The following is a 10,501-nucleotide window of genomic DNA, read 5'->3' as shown; positions in this document are numbered from 1 at the left end:
AAGCCTGGAGCATGCTTCAGATTCTGCGTCTCCCTCCCACTGCCCCTCCCTCACTCGCAACTCTCTCTGTCTCTCTCTCTCTCAAAAACAAATAAACGTTAAAACAATTTTTTTAAGTCATTAGTTTTCTTCTATGTCCCCTGTTGCAGGAAAACTCATTTCTCCAAGTAGTTTGCAGTGGTAAGAGACACAGAATGAGTGACAAGGGGATCCAAATGTGTTCTCTGTGTTGGACGTAATTAAGAATCCAGAAAATATTTCCGTATGGAGCTTAGTTAGGACAGAAAGTTACCAAATTTGAAGCAGGTCAAGCCTCCATGTGTGTGGAGGATGAATCTGTCCCATTGAACAGAGATTTCCTCTAGAGAAAAAATTGAGGACCAGTTTTCTGAGTCCCATCCATGCACACGGTGTGGAAGATTTCTGCATTCAGCAAAATCCTGGGACCGCCCAGAAAAGTCTATATTCAAGACGATCAGAAATGATAGAAGAAAAGTTTCTCTGGTCATCCAACCAGCAAACATTTGGTGAACACCTGCTTGGGCCAGAGCACTGAACTGGGAGCAGAAGAAGACATGAGAAGGTCATCAAAAGCTGTGAGCCCACTTTGAGAACTTAACGTGTCACTTATGTATCCAGGCAGCATTTATGAAGTACCTGCTATGTGCCAGACACTGGTCTAGGTGTTGTGTTGGAAGAACACGGTGAACCGGGCTAGATGAGGTCCCACTGCCATGGAGCTTAAATTCTAATGGAAAGAGACAAAAAACAAGCAAGGACAGAACGGAATAGAAAATAAACATATATGCTAATTTTCAGAGAATAAAGAAAATAAAACAGGGTAATGGGATGAAGCAAGGATGGAGAAAGGGACTATTTTATTTTATTTTATTTTTATTTAAAAAAAATTTTTTTTAACGTTTTTATTTTATTTTTGAGACAGAGAGAGACAGAGCATGAACGGGGGAGGAGCAGAGAGAGAGGGAGACACAGAATCGGAAGCAGGCTCCAGGCTCTGGGCCATCAGCCCAAAGCCCGACGCGGGGCTCGAACTCACGGACCGTGAGATCGTGACCTGAGCTGAAGTCGGACGCTTAACCGACTGAGCCACCCAGGCACCCCAGAAAGGGACTATTTTAAATACGGTGGCCTCTGAGGCCTGAGTAATGAGGGGACAGTCAACTGAAGCTCCAGGGGGAGCATTTTAGGTGAAGAAGACAGTGCAAAGCTGAGGGATATTTGAGGACTCCAAAAGCTAGCAGCACAGCTAGAGAATGATAGGCGGGGCCTGAGCCTCGCAGACCACGGAAAGAGTCAGGTGTTATTCTAGGTGTAATCCGAAGACTTTGAAGGGGGTTGGGCAGGAGAGTAATAGGATCTACTTTGTTTCAAGATGTGGAAGGCCATTCTGGATGCCTTGTAAGAGAATGGGCTCCGGAGAGCAGGAGAGGAAGTTACTGGTAGGGACACTAGTTAGGCTACAGAGGAGGGGTAATGGTGGCTGGAACAGAGGAATCATCATCTAAAGCTCAGACTCTCGTCTGAGTCTCATCTGACTCAGTCTGCTTCCTGCAGACTGTTTAAGCGTCTCCAGGAATCTGCTGCCACAGTTCTGGCCACTGGACCTGGGTAACCACTGTCCCCCACCAGTGGATCTACAGTTCAGAACAGCTTTTAGAGGGCTTACGAGTCAATGGGCCAGCAAAAACAAAGTCCTAAAGGGAGTGGAGAAATCAGTTTCCAAGAAATACAAGTCTACTTTTGCTGGCAGTGGGGCCAATGAGACGTGAGTGGATTTAACATGCAGCCTGAGGGGACAGGACTTGCCAGATGTTCCTGGACGGGGGTGGGGGGTGGCTGCAGGAATGGAGGAAGACTCAGGATTTGGGCCTGAGAAAATGCACAGAGTCACCAACTAAGGCTGGGGAGAAGTGGGTAGGAGATGTTGTAGTGGGAAATTGAAGAAGAAGTTTGGAAGGAAAATGATGAGCGCCATTTTGGACATGTTACATTTGATGTGCTTTTTGATATAACTTGGTTGGACAAACACATCATAAACAGGCAAGACAACTCAAGTAGTAGAGAAAGCGTGGTATCCACCAGAGGCCTTGAATATATAAAATCCCCTTAATACTTCAGACCCTTCCAACAAAGGGTCCTGTACCTCAGAGCTCCAATGATTTACCAGATGATTGTGGGCATGTGCTTAACTCCTTAACTCCTAACTTTATATTCTCCACCTATAAAACATAGATAAAAACAGCATCAACTCCATAGAGTTGAGGTGAAGATTAAAAGAGATTCTGCACATAGAGTACTTACTACAGCTCTTGGTGCATGGTAAACATTCAATAAATATTAGCCCTTAGTAACTGTATTGTTTTCTTAGGGCTGCTGCTAACAAAGTCCCACCCACTGGATGGCTTAAACAACAGAAACGTATTGTCTCACAGTTCTGGAGGCCAGGAGATCTGAAATCAAGCTATCAGCATGGCTCTTATCCCTTTTGAAACCCATGGGGGAGAATCCTTCGTTGGCACCTCCAGTTTCTGATGTTTGGGGGCAGTCCTTGGCTTGTAGATGCATCTGCCTCTGTTGTCACAGGCTGTCTCTTTCCTGTCGGTTTCCTTACAAGAACACCGGTCATTGGACTAAGGGCTCACCCTTCTCCAGGATGATCCCACCTTAACTAATCACATCTGCGGGGACCTGATTTCTCAACTAAGGCACAGAGGCTGGGAAGAGGGACAGCATTCAGTCCATGACAGTAGTATTAATAATATCACTGAGAAGTTACTTCCATATCTTGGTAGAGGGCCATGCCAAACAGAGTCGCTTCCGATCAGTTCTTCAATTCATGTAATGGTCTTTGTCTCTCAGAAAGAACTCGATTGTGTGTGGTTGGCATTTGGACAGAAAGCGAGTTGAAATATTCTATTCGTACTTAGAATCGTAGAATGACTTCGTCTCACTGCTTCACCTTGTGAGTGAGCCAACCAAAGCCTAGGTGACATGATCCTGGCAGGGGGTGCATATCTTCACAGCAGCCATGCTGAGTCTGGGAAGCTTGGCTTCTCTCTTCCAAGCTGATGTTTCCCTCTCTGTACTCGTTCGGTCCTGTACCCAAATGGCAACGGAACCTCACTACCCTCACCCCTTCCTAATCCCATCTCCCCATCCCACCACCACACCAACCTAGAATCCAAACCTATCTCCTTATCCAGCTGGATTCAGGGCACTTGTTTTTCACTTCCTGTTTGAGTCTGAGGACGTTGTCTGAGGACAACTGAAGGTTGTAAAAGATAAAACTCTAAACAGATGTGGTGGGTTATTATGACTTTATTCAAGCAACTCGCTCTTTAAAAAGCAATTCTCCGGGACGTCTGGGTGGCTCAGTCAGTTAAGTGTCTGACTTCTGCTCTGGTCATGATCTCGTGGTTCATGAGTTCGAGCTCCGCGTCGGGCTCTGTGCTGACAGCTCAGAGCCTGGAGCCTGCTTTGGATTCTGTGTCTCCCTCTCTCTCTCAAAAATAAATAAACATTTAAAAAAATAAAGAAAAATAAAAAGCAATTCTAGTGTAACAAGACAAGCTGGCATAAGAAGTTTCCCTTAAAGTGACGACTTAAATGTCATACTGATTAGGAAGCTTTCAGCTGCAAGTAACGTGACATCTGAATACAAGTGGCAGGAACAGTAAGGGGTCTGTTTCACATAATGAGAACATCAGAGCGAGGCAATTCAAAGGGTGCTTAACTGGGTATTTTAACCAGTTTAGGAGGCCTGAAGCGGCTTATCCAGAATCCTGCTGGCTTTTTCCTGTGGTCCCAAGATGGCTGCAGCAGCTCCAAGGGCACTTGCATTAATTGTGCCTTTCTATTTTCTGTATTTCTGATGCTTTGACCTCTCAGAGCCTTGCTGACCGTGGGGAAGACGCCCCTCGCAGGGCTAGCTACTTCCTACAGATGGTAACCACCTCCACGCACCTGTGAGGATGCCTTTCACATGCAAACCAAACAATCCAGACCCCACACCCCAATTGCCTCCTCTAACAGACTCTCACAGTCTGGGCCACCATCCACCTGCCCTAATCACCTCAGCACCAGGTTCCAGGTGACTAAGGACTTCCCTTAGCCCTCAGAGCCTTGCCGAAATTATTCTAACTGACCAATCCCAAGGCCGCGTACTCTACCCCACTTGTTCTGTCCCACAGAAAACCACAGTCAAGGCTCTTGTCCATATTTTCCCCTGCTCCCTCTCCCCCCCACCCCCAGACTGACCCTGGTGCTTCCCCATGTGTCATGGTGTGCTCTGTCCTCTCCCCTAAGAGCTTTGAGAAACACACTGTCTTTTCAATGACAATTGTCCCTGATCTGTTGGCCTCACCATACCTGCAAAATAATAAACTTGGATTTTATTTATTTATTTTTAAAATGTTTATTTATTTTGAGAGAGAGAGCACTTGCATGGAGGGGGGAGGCAGAGAGAGTGAGAGCAAGAGAGAGAGAGCGAGTGTGTGTGTGTGGGGGGACACAGAGAGGAAGAGAGAGAATCCCAAGCAGACTCTGGGCTGTCAGTGAGGAACCCAACGTGGGGCTCGAACTCAAGAACTGAACTGTGAGATTATGAACTGAGCCGAAATCAAGAGTTGGATGCTTAACCGACTGAGCTACCCAGGTGCCCCATAAACCTACGTTTTAAAAACAGTTATATCCTCACATGATAAGTCCAAAAGCATAAATGAGCTGGAGAATGAGCACCTTCCTAGAGCACAGGGGAGGGTGAATATTAGAACTAGAGCAGAGTTCTGATGACAAAGGCAATGGAGGGATCATGGCTGTTGGGTAGGCAATCCACACTGTCACAGCCCTGAGGGAATACAAGTAAGAGAAAGGTCAAGATTGGGTCAGTCTGATGAGGAAGACTTTCTGGAGGGCATGGGCTTCAGTGAGATCTAGGAGTCCTAGATGGACTTGATATGTGTGGCATATGGAAGTGAGAAGTCAGTAGAAGGAAAGGAGAAACAGAAAACAAACGAGCTGCACCTTGATGATGGTGGTAGACACACGTACTTGATGTGCAGAGTGGGGTAGCCTTGGCCAAGGATATTGTTTGAAGATCCCATCTGGCCTGCAGTCCGTCTTTCTTTCTTTCTTTCTTTCTTTCTTTCTTTCTTTCTTTCTTTCTTTCTTTCTTTCTTTCTTTCTTTCTCCCTCCCTTCTTTCCTTCCTTCCTTCCTTCCTTCCTTCCTTCCTTCCTTCCTTCCTTCCAAGTATAGTTGACATACAATAGATCCTGGTCCTTTCTGACTTTAAGTCACTTGCCTATGGAATGGAGAAGGATGGCTATGCCATCAAATAAACCAACCTGGCTGCAAGGAGCACCAGCACCCATCCCCGCTCAGGAGTCCTGGTTTAAAGATGCTACAAGATGTCTGTGACAAGGAACAGTGGGTCATAAGATCTATTTCTGCCTGCTGCCTATGACTCAGGGGATGACTCAAGGTGAATCTCAACCCATCTCTGAGTCTCTGGCCCCCATCTGTGCAGAACAGAAGACCACATCAGTATTTCCCTCCGGCAAGGCTGCCTGTCCCTGCTGCTGACTCTCTTCAACCTTTCCGGCTCTTTCTCCCCCTTTCACTTCCCCACTTTGTTTTTCTTTTTCTCCTTTTCCAAATAGCACTGCTCTGAAGCAAGCCAGGCACGTGTCCTGGGGATGGCTCTGCAGGCTGGCCCCGAGCTGCAGGGGCAGGCTCACGAGGGCTCCCTCCATTTGCTGGATAAATAATGTGAACTTGAGTGCTGGCTCCTGCGGGCGGGGGCAGATTTCCATTTTGCTGGGGTCAGCTCCCATTCCACTAGGGAGGTTTTGAGTGTTAATAGGTATTTCTCTCCTGGTGCCCAGCTCCTGCTCTGTTCTTTACAGAGCACCAGTCCGAGAGAGGGGCCTTCTGCTGGAACCCTACTGAGAGACTATTACTCTTCTCATTGTTTTTCTTACAAATTAGTTTCTGGCTTTAATGGCTCTGGTTGCTGAGCAGACTTCGAAAACTGGGGCGGAGTGTGGGGTGGGGTGAACTGGAGGCCTGCAGGAGTGTGTGGCTTGGGATTTAGGTGGAATTAACTCTCACTGGTTTCTTGGAGACTTGGGGGATAGCAGTGGGCTTTGTCTTCCCTTAGAAGGAATTGTGTTTCTGTTATTGTATGTTTAAGGAATTTTAGCACTGGTAGCCCTAGAATACAACAGACTGAGAACAAAGATCTCAATGGGATGTGGGGAGTGTTGCTCAGCTGTGGGAGGGTTTGGAGTTAGAGTCAGAGCTGGGGTTTGAACATTACTTCAGGACTGTCTTGTTTAATCCCCCGTCCCCCCCCCCCCCCCCCCCGCCAGCTGCCGGAGCATCAAAGGAAATAATCCAGGGATGCACTGGGGCTAGGAATGTGGGAACAGGTGCATGCAGGGTGGGTGGACAGGGACAAAGTTGAGAATCAACTGGAGGACAGTGGGGGTCCAAGGAGGTCACACGTCTGTGAGAAAATTGGTTGGAACTGGTAACCTGAATGATTCATTTTGTGTTGAGGATGTGTTAGTCATGTCTGCAGCGAGCTGGGACGAGAGGTGACCTGAGGCTAGAAATTGCGGATGAGTGGAAGATCCCACCAGGGCCTGGAGCTTCTGTACAGCAAGATGGGAGTGGACGGTGGGGTGAGCAGAAAGAATAACAGCTATTATTAAAAGAGAAATTTGGGGATGGGAGAAATTATACTGAGGAGCTGCCGTGAGTCTCCTTTTCAGTTAAATGGGGATGTTTTGGAATAAAAACAGGCCCAGAGTGGGCAAATGGTCCTTTAGCATCACAAGGCTGGCGTAATTACTCCCAAAAAGTAGGGTCAAAGTTGTGTTTGTGGGAAAAAAACGCACCCTCCTTATGTATCTCAGGCCTCGGGCTTTGCAAGAAAATTAATTGGTGCTGTAGCAAGGGGTGTTTGCCTTTAGGTCATTCGGGGAAAAGCAGCCTGCAGCATTTACTGGGAGACAGAAGCTGGAGTTGAGACACCTATCATCTCCTGCCATCCCTCCCAACCCACCCAGCCGTGCACGCAGTTCTCAGAGGATGAGCAGAGCGCCGGGGAGAGGAACACTCACTGACAGACTGACAGACGGCAGTCAAGAAGAGAATGGGCTGAGTCTGGCATCGCCCCACGGGAGGGGAAGGCTATCCCTATAAAGGAAAGGCTTAATGGGAGCACATTGTGGGAGGCTGAAGTGGAACAAGGGAAAGAGAGAACTAGGAACGTTCTGCCAGGGATGTTCGACTATGCCTCCTCTTATGTGCAAGTGATAGGAGCTATCATTTCTTAGACCAAGTCTGTTCTAAGCTCCTTTTTTAAAAATTCTTTTTTTAAATGTTTATTTATTTATTCTGAGAGACAGAGAGGGAGAGAGCACACACGTGAGCATGAGCAGGGGAGGGGCAGAGAGAGAATGCCAAGCAGACCCCACGCTATCAGTGCAGAGCCCGATGCAGGGCTTGATCTCACGAACCATGAGATCATGACCTGAGCTGAAATCAAGAGCTGAACACTTAACTGACTGAGCCACCCAGGTGCCCCTGTTCTAAGCTCTTTTAAATTGATGGTCTCATGTAACCCTCACCCCAGTCCTAAGAGAAGGTACTATCTCTGTTTTATAGATGAGAAATGAAAGGATTAAAAAAGTCCATACGACCTGCCCAAGGTCATTCCACTAGCCAGTGGTGACACCAGGATCTACCTCAGGCAGTGTGAGCCTAGAACTCAACTCTCAAACCCTGCACTGTGCTGGTACAAGGAGCCAGAAACAAAATGGTTGCACCTGCAGTGTGTGGGGTCTTTCCAGCTTTGCACACCTTTGACAAATAATGAATTCAACTGCCATCAGAAATGTAGCTATAGGGCACCTGGGTGGCTCAGTTAGTTGAGTGTCCAACTCTTGTTCTCAGCTTAGGTCTTGATCTTAGGATCTTGAGTTTGAGTCCTGTGTTGGGTTCCATGCTGGGCATGGTGGGAAAAAAAAAAAAAAAAAAGAAGAAGCAGAGACTGGCAAAGACTGGTCAGGCCGTACTAGGAAAAGGAGAATCCTTTTAGCAGTCGTCTGACAGCCTGGTCTTCCACCTTGCTTGCCTAGACAGAGAGGATGAACAGATGACAAGTCTTGGAGATTTGGAGGGACATGTCACATGGGTTACCTCGCTGGCGATGGTGGTGGCAGTCTCCCACATCACATGACAGCTACTGAGACTCTGCTGTGATGGTGGCCCAGGACAGCAGAAGAGCTGAGCCCACCTTGGCACCCATGTGTCCATTAAATCAGCGTTCTTCAGGCAGCTGTATGTGACAGAAACAGGCCAGGGCCAAGGCAGACCTTCCAGAGAACAGAGTGATGGACACCTGGAGGAGAATGGTGGAGGGCCTCTGTTCATTCATTCATTCGTTCAATCAGAAATGTTCATTGAGCAAGTACTCTGAGCCAGGTACTGTGTTACATGGTAAAAATACATGACCTGGTTTATGCCTTCAAGGTTTTAATAGTATAGATAGACAAATAAGCCAAATTCAACTGAGTATGAAAAGTGGGGGAGCAAATACAGTGGGCCATCTTAGGCTGGGGTGAGGTCAAGAATAAGTTCCTGGAAAAGGTGATATTCAAGCTGACACCTGAAAGTGAACAGGAGTGAGATAGGCCTGGGGTTGGGGGTGGTGGCAGGAAAGATGAGCTTTCCAGGTAGAACCAATAGCATGTGTAAAGGTCCACAGGTAAGGCAGAATGTGGACAATCTAGTTCTTTCTGGTTGGAAGCTGATGTCAGGGGAGCTGAGCCAAAGCAATACCATGAATGGCTTTGTAGACTTTGTCAAGGAATGTGGACTTTCTCCTGGGGCAATGGGGAACCCCTGAAGAGTCTCAAGAATGAGAGCAATGAGATCAGATATACTTAGCAAGATTACTCTGACTAAGGTGTGGAGGTTAGTTTGGAGAGAGTCCAGTTAGGGGGTTATTGAAGTTTTCCAAGCAAAAGATAATGGTGTGTGACCCTCAGGTCTGTGTAAAACACCTCAAAACCAGGGGAGAAATCTTTTGGTGTGATTTGAGGACAGGCCTTCCTTTCCCAGTGTCCAGGGATCAGGGCACAATCCCTAAGTGCCAGCACAGGCAGCTGCAGTTTACAAACAGAACAGCTCAAGGCTAAAGGTGCCCACAGTGAGTGAGGAGATTTGAAAGAAGGTTCCCCGGAAGAGACCAAAATTTCCATTAGATGTAGAAGAGGTGTCAAAACAGATTTTCTGGGGCTCAAGCCAAGTGGCATGGTCTGCCATTCAACCAGACAGGAAGTGCAGGTGAATTTCTAGGCTGGGAACCGATTCTCCTGTGGGACCATCTGAGCGGGAAGCGGGGACCCGAGAGCCACGGAGCTGAGGCCACAGTGGTTTCAGGGACTTTATAATGTCCCTAGATTTGCCATTTAAAAATTCGGTTGGATTGCTTTTCTGTAGGTACTAGCAATAAAACCCTGAAAATACAAAGGGTTATTACTTATTTCGCGTGCAGGCTGCTAGGTGTGACTGGTAGGCTATACCCTGCTGGGTGTGTGTGGGGGGGCGGTTTGTGGTGAATGGCAGTTTGATAGTAGGTGGTAACTGCTGGAAAGAAGAAAAATCAGTTTGGGGGCCTGAGGAAGAGGAATTGTGGTTGTTTGAAAATATGTCCTCAAATTCTTTGACATTCTGCACTTCAAAAGTGGAGTGCTTCCTGTCCCCTTGCATGTGGGCCAAACTGAGTAACCTGATCCTAATACCTAGAATGTGTCAAAAGTGACAGTGTGTGACTTCCCAGGCGAGGCCATGGAAGGTGTCATGGCTCTCTTGGCATTATTCCCTCAGGGGAAAGCCAGCTACTGTGTCTTGAGAACCTTCCAGCAGCCCTGAGAAGCTCCCGTGCAGAGGAACAACTTACCACCACCATGTAGGTGAGCTGCCTCAGAGGTGGCTCTTCCACCCTTGCCCTGCAGTCACACCTGCAGATGACTTCAGGTTCCAGCTTGCCAGTCATCCAGGTGAGACCCCAGACCCCAGAGGGAGATAAGTCACTCCTGATGTGTCTTGTCTAAATCATGACACACGAAAACTGTGAGATAAGAAGTGAAGGTTGTTGTGTTACACCACTCAGTCATGGGCCAGTTTGTTGCACAGTAACAAATTCTGATACAGGGACGAAGATGGCCTGGTCTGGGACTTAGATGTGTGGCTCAAGGTTTAATTGAAGAGAGGATCTTTTCTTCCTTTACAGTAGGCTTCCCCACCTCAAAGTTTCATTTCTGTATTCATTCACACACACATCCATCCATCCATCCATCCATCCATCCATCCATCTCTCCATCCATCCATCCATCCATCCATCCATCCATCTCTCCATCCATCCATCCATCCATCATCCATCCATCCATCTGTCCATCCATCCATCC

Source organism: Lynx rufus, unplaced genomic scaffold (assembly GCF_022079265.1).
Source record: "Lynx rufus isolate CCGP_SWC_20201006 ecotype Redwood Valley unplaced genomic scaffold, mLynRuf1.p SCAF_2, whole genome shotgun sequence".
Lineage (NCBI taxonomy): Eukaryota > Metazoa > Chordata > Mammalia > Carnivora > Felidae > Lynx > Lynx rufus.
Note: the sequence above shows the minus strand (reverse complement) of the source record.